The 13,679-nt window shown below is 52.7% G+C and overlaps 1 long non-coding RNA gene across 1 annotated transcript in view; it reads left to right on the top strand.

Annotated features, from left to right (window-relative positions):
* The first annotated feature begins 1,871 nt into the window (after positions 1–1,871).
* LOC106149583 overlaps positions 1,872–13,679 on the top strand; it is a 14,217-nt gene continuing 2,409 nt past the window's right edge. The window contains exons 1-2 of the long non-coding RNA XR_001235855.1: positions 1,872–1,910; positions 10,164–10,232. This is a non-coding gene — a long non-coding RNA (uncharacterized LOC106149583). The remainder of the gene's footprint in view (positions 1,911–10,163; positions 10,233–13,679) is intronic.

Below are 13,679 nucleotides of genomic sequence, written 5' to 3'. Positions count from 1 at the left end.
GCATCTACTCTGTAGATCTTACAACACAGACTTTTTAAAAAAGCAAAACGAGGTCATGGCATACATATTGATCAGCCACTAGGATTTCCCTCACCAATATATCACGGCCATCGTCCGGGTCAGTACCTAAGCATCGATCTCATTGTTAACGGCTGTAGGGTGTCCCACAACACCACTGGTCCTCATTTATACCTCCAGCCCCACATCAATACACAGCTGGGCTGTCTCTGGTTTGGGGCTCAGTTTGGGGGACTATAAATAATGGTTGCTCCACAGCCCCAGAACTTAGGGTTGTGGGGAGGCATTTCTGTTTTCTGCTCACAGCTTGCTAGTCAGGGGGTGGTAGCAGGCCAGGCAGGCTGGGTTGATCCCAGGTAGGCTCCATACAAGCCTGGGGCCAGAAATAGTGGGAGCTGCTGGCCTAGGAAGGCCTCCCCTGGAAAGCTGAGCCCTTTCCTTGTGGTCATTCATCCTGCAGCAGCAAGCTTGGGCTTGTCCTTGTGCTGGGAGCAGGTTTCCCAGAGTTCAGTGGAAGCATGAAAGGACTCCCTGTTCTACACCTGCTGTCAGCACACAGTCACTTCCACACGTGCCATCCACCAAAGCTGATCAAGAGGCCAGTCCAGAGCTGAAGGTGGGACACCGACTCTGCTTGTGATAGACTGAGCTGCAAAGTGACATTGACAAAGGAGATACAGAGAGGTTGGTGAACTAGGGCCTTGATTCACTGAAGAGCCTGCTACAAACAATTCCAAGATGAACAATTTTATGCCTGCTTCTGTCTACTCCAAGAGGCTCCAGGTTGGGAAGGCTGATGCCAAAGGAGGGATTGCAGGGTACTCCTACTCTGTGTTCTTGAGGGAAGGTGTTACTAACTGCAAAATTGTCCTCCAAAAGTTTGAACCTGGGTCTACTCCCACCGGCTTTCTTTTTCTTTTTCTTTTCTTTTTCTTTTTTTTTTTTTTTTTTGGTACCTGGGATTGAACTCAGGACCTTGCACTTGCCAGGCAGGTACTTGTGCCACTGAGCTATATCCCTACCCCCTACCGGCTTTCAAAGCAGATAAATTGGAGAACAGATGGAAAATCTTTAGGGAACTTTCCTGTCTCTATGAGTCACCCGAGAATGCATCACTCAGAAGTCCCGGAAGAATAAGACTGATGGTGATCACGGTGGAAGACCCCAACAGCCCAGCCTGGTGCCAAGCCAGCCCTCTCCAGCCTCTGGCCCCAGCAACCTGGCTTCTCCCAGCCTTAGGCTCACACTCAGTCATTTGGTCCATATTGAAACAGGTTTTAGGTATGTTATGAGGAAAGTGGTCCAACATCATTCTCTTGCGTGTTGGATATCCCATTGTTCCAGCCTCACATGTCGGAAAGATCATCCTTGTCCCCACTGAATTACCTTGGCTCTGTCTTTGAAAATCAATTGACCATAACTGGGGGGGGGGGAGTGTTATTTCTGAGCTCTCATCTCTATCCCATTGGTCTATGTCTGTCTGCATGCCAGTACATTGTCTTGCTTAATGTAGGTTTGTGGTAAGTTTTGAAATCTGGAAGTATGAGTCTGCCCCCTTTGTTATTTTTTTGGTTGTTGTTATGGTTGATACATTGTGTCAACTTGGGGAGTCTAGAGGTTTGGCTAAGTGACTCAGCAGGAAGCCAGGGTACTTACTTTGTATATATCCTGGAAGAGGAGGGCATGGAGATTATGTGAGAGCTACACGCCCCTTAGGTGGGGGTAGCCTGTTTACAAAGTAAGGTAGGGAATGAAGTGGCTTGCCGCCCTTCCTCCCTTTTGCTCTGGCTGCATTGCTGTTTGGCTGCCATTCCCCACTTTGCTCTTGTTGCTTTGCTACCTTCTGCCTCGGAGCCAGCCAAGTATGGACTGAAACCTCCACAAACTGTAAGGTAAATAAATCTTTCCTTCCTTCATTTTGGGTGTTGGGTATTTTGTCCCAGCAACAAGAGAAAAGTAACCAAGACAGTTGTTTTGGCTATTTTGGGTCTCTTATATAGCCTTTATATGTTAGAGCAGTTTTAAGTTTGCAGCAAAATTGAGCCGAAGTATAGAGTTCCCATATAACCTGTCACACACAGGCAACCTTCCCTATCATTAACAACCCCACGTTTGTTATTTTTACAATCAATGAACCCATATTGTCACATCATTATCACCCACATCCCACATAATTTCTGCTAAGGGCTCACTCTCAGTGATGTCCATTCTGAGTTTTGACAATGACATATGTTTACCATCATAGTGCCATACAGAATAGTTTCACTGCTCTAAAAAGCCTCTTTGCTCTACTGATTCATCCCTCTCTCTCCCAGGTCCCTGGCAGGCACCAACTCTGTGGTTTACCAGAATAATGCCATGTCATTGGAAGCATATAGTATATAGCTTTTTCAGATTAGGTGCTTTCACTTGTAATATGCAGTTAATGTTCTTCAATATTCTTTCATGGCTTCACAGCTCACTTCTTTTTAGCACTAAAAAATATTCCATTGTCTGGTTGTATAACAGTTCATCCATTAACTACTGAAGGAGATCTTGGTGACCTCCAAGTGTTAGCAATTAAAGGCGAAGAGGCTGTAAACATCCATGTACAGGCTTTTGCATAGACATAAATTTTCAATTCATTTGAGCAACTACCAAAGGGCCCAACTGCTGAATCAGAAGGTAAGAAATCACCAAACTGTCTGTACCATTTTGCATTTACCATTTTGCATTTCTACCAGCAATCCCTTATATTTTCATAAAAATTCTAAGATGATCTTGTCAGTTTCTTCAAAAGCCATCTGAGATTTTGGCAGAGATTGCATTGAATCTATAAATCAATTTGTGGAGTATTGTACTCTTGACTATATTGTCTTTCAATCCATGAACATGGGATGTCTTTCCATTTATTTCAATCTTCTTTAATTTCTTATAGAATGTTTTGCAGTGTCCAGGGGAAACTTGGTTAAATTTGTTCCTAAGTACTTTATTCTTTTGGAAGCTAGTGAAAATTATATTGTTTTCTTAATTTTCCTGTTTATTGTCAGTGTATAGAAGTACTATTGACTCTGGCAAGCGCAAGGTCGTGAGTTCGGTTCCTGGTACCAGAGAAAAACCAAAAAAAAAGAAGTACTATTGACTGTTGTATGTTGATCTTCTACGTTGTGCTCTTGCTTCTGGTGTTTTCCATATACATCTGACTAGGGGAGCCCTTGTTTCAAGTCACATTAATCCCCTTAGATCAGCTACTCCTTAGCTCACTGTTGGTGGCACTAAGTCAACTCTACAGCATAGTCTTACACTCCCTGCAGGGAGCTGTGTGGCCACAGGCTCCCAGGATTTGTTCATGCATGGAGTTTGTTCCATGCATAATCTGCTTGGGAATTGTCTGTGCTGCTTCTGAAGCCACTCAAGCTTCTGCTGCTCTGTGCCTCTTTCCCTGATGCCCACCTCCCCTCGCCACTCTTGACCACCATGTGTCACACCTGCCTAGTTCTGTCTGCTACGCCTGTCTGTTCTTGGAACTGTGAGTGTGTCAAGGGCCAGGCTCAGCAGAGGACGTTGCATCTGTAGGATTGACTGCAGGAATGACAAGGGAGGGAGAAAGGTACAGTGGCCTCATCTTCTGGCTCTCCCTCCTGGCCCCTACTTCTCCCTGTCTCCTACTCCTCTTGCTTTTGGTCCACAGACCCCAGAAAAGGCTTTCTCAGCACATTGGCCCAAACATCCAGTTACCCTTTGGTCTGGTATCTCCTGTCCTTCCAGCTATGCACATCTCTAATCAGAAGGAGGAACCAGTGGAAAGGGTTCGAGGGCTCACTCTCCCATGATCAGCAGAGTGGTAGGCCTGGGAATGTGGCTCTAGTATTGGCTTGGCCATGCTTGCTGTCTGCAAGTATCAGCCTTGTGACTCCGGAGGACACACAGGGCATGGGAGGTGTCCCCAGCGTCTACCAGATGGTAGACGGTGACTGATGGGCATGAGAGATAAGAGCTCCAAGACTCAGGGGTTGGTAAGGTGCTGGCCACACTTCCAACTTCCATAGGCATTAATTTCCAAGCCAGGGACCAGCCTGGAGAGGTCCTCAGGCCATCTGGCCTCTGACCTCCCCCTCCTCAACATCCAAGCCAGGCCCCTCCCATTTCTCCCGGTCTACCCAGGGACACCTGATTGCGCCCCCATCCCTGCCCCCATAAGCTGCACCTGCTGCATGCACAGTCCGTCTGTTTCACATCCTAGGCACCCCCAGAGGACAGGGTTGGGCTTCCTGTAGCCTCCCTTCCATCCTGGCCTCTGTGCTGGTCATGCTACACAATGTGTGGGGGTTTCTGGTAGAATTTAATATTCTTACTGCAGTACACAACCAGTGACAAGAGACACTGTTAAGTAGGAGCTCCCTGGGTGTTGGATAGCAAAGTCTTTGTACTCATCTTGTTTTTATACCCATGACCACACGGTTAGTATTATTGTTATCTTCCCAATGGACCCTAAGCCCTTGGGAACTACTTGCTAAGGTCACACAGCATGACTCACCTCTGGGCACACACTAAAGGTCAAGAAGGACTGTAGATCAAAGACAAGTTAAGCCAGATGATCTCTCTATGTTCCACTGCCCTTGAGCCCTTAGATCCCAGCACACAATAAGTGCCCAATACATGTTGCCTGGGGACCAACATGTGTACAAAATATGAGGGTCTGAAGTGAAGCAGTCCGAAGCTCATGATGGAGATGTGTCTGGCAGTGTGGGAATGGCATGCTGGCCTAGACTGGCCATGCCCTTATCGGGAAGGACACCAGGCACCTGTGCCACCTCACCCATTCTGTCCAGCCCTGTCAGATTAGCCCTGGCCAGCCAGCTGAGGAGTCTGGCAGCCACTAGACCAGGCTCGCTATCTCCCTAGCTCCCCAGCAAGAAAGCTTTATCAGCAAACCCTGCTTTTGAAAGCCCTGATTGTCACATAGCCCCATCAAAGGGGCTGGAAGGCAGGCCATCCCCAGCCGCTGTGCCCCAGCAGGCTGAGCTGGCTCCCTACAATTGCTGGCGGGTGTGTATTTTAAAATATCTAAATGCAGCTGAAAATAAAAATTATTTACACTCCCCAACCAAGCTGGCAGCGCTTTAAAGTGCGCTGACGACACCCCTCCCTCCCTCCTCTCCCTGGCTGATAAAGGGCCATAAACAAGGCTGACACGTTTATAATAACCTTTTTCTTCCTCTCTTTCCTCCCTCTCCCGGGCTCCCGGCTTGGCCTCTCACTCACACGCTATGAGGGATAATTTTTTATTATTCTGCCATTAGCAGAGAATAGAGAGTTTGATGGGAGGAATAAAACGTCAAATCGTTCAGAAAGAGAGGGTGAAGAAAACAAGGTAGGAACTTTTATTTTTCCACATCAGAGGTGGCTGTTGGGACATTGCCGTCACAGATGAGATTTGGGAATTTATTTTCTGGGATCCCTCCCTCCTTCACCTATTTTATTTCCCACTTTCTTTCCCAAGGGGGTCAGGGCCATGTCCCCAGGGTATGACTGGGTTTTGCCCCAAGCTGCTGCAGGTGGGACCTGGGCCTGGGGAGTCTGGAGAGAATGAGGGTGCTGCTTGGGTTCTGCCCCTCCCGGGTCTGTGCGTGGTTGGGAGCAGCTGTGGATAGTGTAGGTTGCCAGTTTGTTTGTAGGAAGAACAAAGAGGCTAGCCAGGTGTCCCTGGAGCAGTCTGGCCTCCAGGGCATGTGGAGAAAGGCATGGGCAGAGCCTGGGTTGCTAATGGTACCAAGTCAGGAGTCAGGACAGGTGCTCCGGCACAGCAGAGTTGGGGTGCTGGCTAGAGAGTCCCACAGCCCCAGCTGGTGAGATATCGGCACTAGGGAGATCGTGCCTTCCTAAGGATGTGGGCAGAGGGCACACTGAGCCCCTCTGCAACAAGGTCCTTTCCACAGAGCCAGGATTACGATGCCCAGAGAGGCCTGTCGCTTTCGGAGCCTGTGGAACTTTGGACGGGGACATTTCCAGGATGTGTCCTGCTGGCCTGGAGCTGGAATACCAGCCATATCTTCTGCTCCAGCTGGGTGGCTGGTCACAAGGACACTCTTTCCACAGAATCCTCCTGGGTACCCACCCAGACCGTACTGAGCTGTGGCCACCCCAACGGTGCCTCTGTAGGCAGCAGCTGTGGAGAGAAGGAGGCTCTACGTGGTCCCAGACTGTCCTTCCTGGCTGCTATTTTGGAGGGAGCCAGACCCTCTCCTAGGAGGACCTGGAACCCAAGCCGTGGGCTGGGTGTTGTGATGACAGACAGCAGGTTTGGACCACAGAGAGGAGGGGCAGGGATAGAGTTTAGGCCAGTGGTGGTGAACCTATGGCACACACGCCACAGCCAGATGTTTGTTATCATTGAAAGCTCTAAATGGTTTGCTATCTCTGGTCCAGGCTTCATTGGACAGCTCTGGGGCATCATCACCTTGTACCCACCCTGGATGGCACATGTAGTCTGAGACATGGATGCCAATCCTTATGAAGGCATCATGAGGCCTAGTGGGGGGATGCAGGCAGGCACACCAGATAGGGACACCCTGGGGACTTGGGAGAGGTGGAGCCCAGGTATGCCCAGGGCTTCTAGGCAGCAGGCTCATCCTTGTTGGAGGGAAAGGGAAGCCGCAGGGGCCAGGGCACGTGCGCCCCAAGACACCACAAGACACCTAGAGGCAGCAGAAGGCAGAGTGAGATGGCCACAGGACCTAGGCCCTTGCTACTCTGGCTTCTGCAGAATGCAGCTGTCCCACCCTGGCAGGACAGTCTTCCCGTTCAGCCCATTGGACAGTGACCTACAGTGGAACCCTGACCTCAAGCTCCTGCGCATCCCCTTAGTAGATAAAGACACCCCAGAGGACTTGACTTCTCAGCTCGTGGGAAGCAGCAGACTTGACACTTGCGATGAGCCCTCTGGATCCCTGGGTGGCTGTCGGGAGAGGACTTTTCTCCCCGTCCCGCCTCCACCTGCACTATATAACATTCTTTTTTCCCTCTATCAAAGGGACATCTATCTCTCTGAGGAAGGGAGGGCCAGTATCCTGGGAATGTCTCCAGGCTTTGATGTCCAGCTCTACCCACTTGAGTCAGCCAGCACAGCCCCCTCCTGCTGCCCAGGATGCTGTCTTTTCCGCTGTCCTAGAGAATTTTGTCCCTGCCTACAGGCAGGGCGGGGCAGCCAGCTCTGGAAGCTCCCGCTGGCTGCATCTTCAGGCTCTTGGGAGCTCTGTCCTGTGCTCCACTCCCTGGGCCTAAATCTTCTCCCACTCATGCCCCCATCTATGTGCTCATCTGTGTGCTGTGCGCTCCCTATCCCATGAGGGACACCCCAAACCAGGGCCTAGTTGCCCCCTTCTATCTGTCCTCCATCTCTGGGCAAGGCCTCCTTGGCTTCTCTGCTGTCCACCAGTGTGCCTGGTAATGAGCTGTAGGAAGTCTCAGGGCCAGGGAAGCAGGTGGAGGAGGACAGGGGTTTTGGCCCCCAGAGGGAGCCCTGAAGTTGGGATGAAATCACAAGAGCATTGAAGCCTTTCTGCTCAAGCACATTGTCCCAGAATAGAGTGTGGCCTCCGGGGACAGCAGCCAGGGCAAGGGCAGCCAGGCAAGGTGACCCTCTGTCTCCTTGTGTCCTCTTCTTCCTGTGTCTGTGGCTGCCGGGGATTGGAAGGATGGGCAGTCACTGAAGGGCAGTGGCCCCAGGAGGACACATGACTTGTTCCACCCTGAGCTGGGGGTGTGTGAACGCCCTGGGGACCCTGCATGGCTCCTGGATGCCCATCATTTCCTAATGTCTCCCCAGTCTCTCTTTTGCCCTTTCTGGGCAGAGACCAGGGCCCTCTCAGCAAAGGGATCTAATGAGAGGGGTGTTCAGGGCACAGGATTGGGGCATCCCAGTGCTCTGTGCTTTGGAGTCCTTAGCTGAAGAGGAGTAGGGTGTCCAGAGGGAGTTGGGATGCCCACACCCCAGGTTCTTGGCTCATCTTGAACCAGTCCGGGAGAGACAGGGGAGAGGGGCCAGCTGCTGCCTGGAGGGATGTGGCCCAGCTGGGGGCTGTGGACATTGTCCTTTTGCAACTGTTGGGGACAATAGTGGGCAGTAGGGGCCCAGGGCTAAGAGTGATGGACAAGAGGGCTTGGTTTGACAGGCACAAGAACACATATCTCTCACATACATGCACATTCCCTGCACATCCACACAATACTAGACATGCCACATACGCTTTTATGCATTTATACATGTTCATGTGCGCACATTGGACATGACATGTGCACAGATACACACGCATGCTCACACACAGGCACCCGTGCATGCATTATTTTGCATGTTACATACGTGACAACCACAGAATACACTATGCACATGCATGCACACGCAGATACACCAGATGTACACGGCCCCATCACTCCCCCTGGCATAGGCCCCTTGGCTGCACCTGCAGGCCTTTCGCCGTGCAGGGTCCCCAGCACAGGCAGGACACTCTCCTCTCCCCTCTGCACCTCCACTTGGCTCCGAGACCGCCCTGACTCAACATGCCGCCCTCGCATCTGAATTCCTCTGCTCCGCTCCGGGCTGCCCTGCTCCATCCTTCTGGGCGGCTGTTGTTTCTTAACCCTGAGATCCCTAGCGTTCAGAGTACGAGCTGGGGAGCAGGGAGGTGGGCCGGGCTGCTCTCGCCATTCTACAGATTCGGCCAGGGATGACCCAACATGGCCAAAGGGGTGTCTAGAGTGTGCCTTCCCACACCAGCCCCTATCGACTGAGGGGATGGCCCAGGCTCCACATCTAGCAGGGTGAGGCCCATCGGATCTGGGCCCCAGTAGACAGAGAGGATCAGCAGAAGTGGAGATGGTGTGTGTGTGTGTGTGTGTGTGTGTGTGTGTGTGTGTGTGTCTCCTCTGGCAGGAGCAGTGGCTTGAGCAGAGGCCAGGCAGTGGGAATGGGCAAGGTTCTACTGATACCCCTGGGCCTGGGCACTGAGTGCAGGGAAAGCTGAGCACTAAGAACTCAAGCCCCAGGGTCTCTGGTAACTCAGCCAGGAAGAGCCACCCCCAAGGGGTGCAGTCTGGGTGCTGTGTGGCCCTGCTGATGCCCTGATATGTGTGGGACTCCCCAGAACCACCAGTGTCCCTGCTCAAGGACTGGATGGGACTTTATTGTTTGGGCAGTGGTCACCAGCCACCCACAAATCACTCTTCTCTTTGACTAAAGTGACAAGGAGGTACTCAGCACAAGCACTGGGCAATAGCAGTCCTCTTGATGGCCTGGGCACAGATCTGCTGAGGACCAGGGGTTGGGATGGCTTGGAGTGCTACCTTGCTTAGGTGTCCTCAGTCAAAGGTCCCTATGGGGCTGGGAGTCCAAGGCCAAATCATTTTGAAGGCCAAGTTAGTCAAGGATGCCTCAGCGTCCCACGTGTTTTAGTTTGTATAATAACAGCAGCCTTGGTCTTTATTATTGATGTTCTGTTTGTTTCAAACAAACATCTTGAGGCATCCAGGTCAGTGGTTTCTGGGATGAAAGGCTCCAAGCTGTGTCTCCCCCTAATGTGACTGACCTTAAATTCTGGCACATTAATGCGGCTGCCCAACCCACATGAGGAATGGCTGCCTTGAGGGCAGGGACAGGTGACCCCACCTGTCCCAGGTAGCATGGGAGAAGGTAAGGAACACAGTAAGTGCTGGGGGAAACACTTGAGGCTGGATCCTAGCCAGCTGGGGCCCTCAGGGTTGCAGGCCAGGCAGAGACCCAAACAGGATCATGGTTGACTTGTCGGGGACCAGAGGCTAGAGCAGGCCCCCACATGTCTTCATGCCCTCCCCGGGCCTTGGGTAGTCCTGGAGACTGAGGCAGGCAGTGGTGTGACTCCAGGACCCCACTTCTGGAGGCCCCTATTCCTGTGACCCTGGCTTGGCAGCACCCGCTGGTTCCCCTCAGTACAGGAGATATTGGGGCCAAGGCTGGGAGGGCCAGGCTGACCGGGCAGTAAATGGGGCGGGGAGGCTATAAATCCCGGTTCAGCAAACCTGCCCTGCCTGGCTCTGGTGGCACTTAATTCACCTACTGCTGTCACAACAATTTTGTGGCTGCTTGCCTGGGCCTGTGGGATGGATAGCCTTAGAGATTTCTTGTTCTTCAGGTCTGGCTGGATGCCCAGCCCCACCCAGATGGTGGGTCAGAGCAGACGCCCTACATTTGAGTGTCCCAGGTAAGACCCCCTCCCTGCAACCCTGGCCTCTCACTCTGAGGCCCACAGGTGAGAAAACTGGGTCTCTAAGCTGGCTGGCTGCAGGCGGAAGGGTGGGCTCGCCCTCCATGGCCCTGAGCCAGCCGCCGCCCTTTCTGCCTCTCCTCTGCAGAGGCGTCCGCTGACCCTGCTGCAGGTCAGGGGCCAGGCATTCATTGACTGCACTGTCTCTGCCTGGGTCACGCTACAGCTTCCTCTGCATCCAAATGAAGTCCTAAGGCTGGGTGATCGGCTGGATTATCCACATAATCCTCCCACCCAGGGCTCTGCAGGCTCTAAATGAGGGCTGATGATGTCTCCTGACCTTGGGGCCATGGAGTAGGAGGAATACAGATTCCTTGCACTCTCTCCCCAAAGCACCCAGACTCCGTCCTCCCCAGCAAGCAGAGGAGATGACATCTGGTCACCTGGGGTGCCCTTGTCAAGCAGCACCAGCCACAGGGCTGAGTCAAGGCTTCTCTTAGAACTGGCCAATGCTGGGTTTGAATCCTAGCCTTGTCCACCCCTTGATGTGTGACCTTAGGCAAGATGTTTTGCCTCTCTGAGCTGTTTTCTAAGTGTCCAGCCCAGGGACTGGCACATCTGCGTGCTCAGTGAACACTGCTGCCTTTCTGAGGTCTGGGGAGTCACCAGCGGTGTGAGTCTCAGAGGAGAGCCACCCAGATGGAGAAAATACTCAGCTCACCTCTCTCCTCTCCTGTGGCCAGTCTGGCAGAACAGGCATGGCCAACACTTCCCAGGGCAGTCGCTGGGTGGGGCTAGGGCTGAGAGGAGGTGTCCTGGATCCCGGGCTCCTCCTGGCCTCTCCCAGCCCAGGCTTCCCAACTCCAGGAACTGGGCCGGCCAGGCTGCACCTAGAGCCTGAGCTGCCCAAGGGAGGCTCCAGTCCAGCCTCCACCAGCGGTAACCCCCAGAGCTGACCCCAGACCAAGAACCTGAGTCAGGAGAAAGGCCAGAGACCTTGCTCAGCCCACTGGATGCACCAGAAAGTTGAAGCCCCAGCAGTTCCTGCCCAGCCTGAGTCCCCTGCAAGCCGGCTCTACTGCCTGGCAGCTGGGCAGTGCCCTGAGCCTCGGCCCTGGGTGTCCAGCCCCTTGCAGGCTGCAGTGGAGCTCGTGGAAGGAGTGGGCAGGCTCTGCCCCTGGCCCCCAGGTGGGGACAGTAGGAGGGACAGGCCAGGGGAGGGTCACAGTCAGGGCTGCAGGACCCAGCGGATACACAGACTCCCAAGCATAGGTAGATGTGGGCACAGATTTGACCACAGGGAGCCGTCCACCCTTTGGGAGCAGACTGAGCCAGCTGTATTTCATAGACAAGACCACCGGGGTTCCAAGCAGGCCGTGTGTGCAGAAGGTCTAGGCCCAGCGGGACAAGCCAAGCCATCTGGGGCTGGGGGAGCATCAGCCAAAGGGGTGCAGACAATGAGTATGGGGGAGCAAGAGTGGGGCTTTGCCTTCTCTTCCCCTTTAGCACAGGGAACCGGGAGGCCTTGGAGGAGACATGGGGTGACTGAAGCACCCCAGAGTAGGTAATGAGGCTCCTAAGGCGGGGGCTTCTGGAAACCCAAGTTCCACCCTAGACTGTGGGAGCCTGAGAAGGAGGGTCCAGCCCCTTTAATAGATTCTTCTTTGATCGTGTTTTTGTGACCTTTGTAAAACGCAATTTAAATTCTAATTGTCCTGCAAGTACCAAAGGAATCAATTAGACAAGAGCAGCTAATTGTGTGCGGGAGGCTAGGGGGGGACAAGGGGGTTGGGAAGGTAGAGGTGCCCCGCCCCACAGGACAGACAGTCTCCAGCCCCTCTGCTTCCCAGTTGGAGAGTGGAGGTAGTCAGGGTCATCATTGTGGCATGGTGGCACGGGGGTGGGGGGTGGTGGTGGTGGGGTGGTGGTGCAGTTCTAGGGTCAAGCAGCACAGATGGCTCAGTGGGGGTCCCCCATGGGCTGTGCCCTGCTGGGACTCCAGGGCCACCCCAGTCCCACAGCAGCGCTTTTTGTCCCTTCTGCTAGCCCTGCCCATGCATGGTCAGGTCTGCCCTGAGCCTCACCCACCTGGTCTGCAGGCCACCCCTGGGTGGGGTCCTACTCTGGGACCCAGGCAGGCCTCACCCACACTGGTTCCCTGGGACACATGTGCGCCTGGACACACACTCATCACAGAGTTCTCTGCACCAGGAAACCCATCATTGTGTGGCCCTGTGGGGATCAAATGCAGGGTGGTCCCCTTGGTCTCTGGGCCCCTGGCTCAGGCACACTTCCTTCCACACAATTCCCTGGCACGTAGGGGCAGCTGGTCAACCCGCTCTGAACCTGTGTGGCATCTCTGAGATGCAGATAGTGGTTGTCATGTTTTTTTGTTTTTGTTTTTGTTTTTGTTTTTGTTTTTGTTTTGTTTTGTTTTGTTTTGGTACTGGCAATCGAACTCAGGACCTTTCGATTGCCAGGCAGGTGCTTATGCCACTGAGCTATATCCCCGGCCCTGTTGTGTTATAAAGCATGCTCTTGGAAGGATAAAACGACACAGTGTGTGTAAAACACTGTAGCAGAGCTGGTACACAGCAGGTGCTCAATAAATGTTATTTGTTACAACCCCCAACCCCCCGCAGCCATCTCACCTGCTTCCCACACAGCACATCCACAGCAGTGTTAGGCTTCTCCATGGAATGTGCCCAAAAACAAGAGTGTAGATTTCTCCCTGTGTCACTTGTGTCTGGCACAGAGAAGACCTCAATGTCACTAAACCCTCCAGGCTCCCATGGCCTAAATGCAGGCCTCCCTAAAGGGATGCCATCTCCTCTCAGGGTCAGCAAGGGACCGATGTTACAACTACCCAGTCAGAGTTGAGCATGTACCATGTGCCAGGTGCACAGCACTTGACTTAAGTGAACACACATTAATCCTCATGACAGCCCCATGGGGAAAGTACTATGGTCACCCCCAGGTTACAGAAAGGTGAAATGGGCCAGGCATGATGACACACGCTTGTAATCCCAGCACTTAGGAGGTTGAGGCAGGAGGATCACTGTAAGTTTGAGGCCAGCCTGGGCTACATAGTGAATTCAAAGCCGGTGTAAACTACACAGGGAGACCCTGTCTCAAAAAAAAAAAAAAAAAAAAAAAATTAAAAAACTCTAGCCAAGCACTATAACACACTCCTGTAATCTCAGCTACTCAGAAGACTGAAGCAGAAGGACTGCAAGTGTGAGACCAGCATGGACAATTTAGTGAGATCCTATCTCAATATAAAAAAGTCTGGGAACAGGTGTGGTAGCACACACCTGTAATCCCAACACTTGGGAGGCTGAGGCAGGGGGATCGCTGTAGTTTGAGGCCAGCCTGGGCGACAAAGTGAGCTCAAGGCCAGCCTGAACTGCCTACTGAGGCCCTGTCTCAAAAAAAAAAAAAAAA

Source organism: Chinchilla lanigera, unplaced genomic scaffold, assembly GCF_000276665.1.
Source record: "Chinchilla lanigera isolate Chin_1 unplaced genomic scaffold, ChiLan1.0 scaffold00049, whole genome shotgun sequence".
Taxonomy (NCBI): Eukaryota; Metazoa; Chordata; class Mammalia; order Rodentia; family Chinchillidae; genus Chinchilla; species Chinchilla lanigera.
This window is presented reverse-complemented; position numbering and strand designations above follow the sequence as displayed.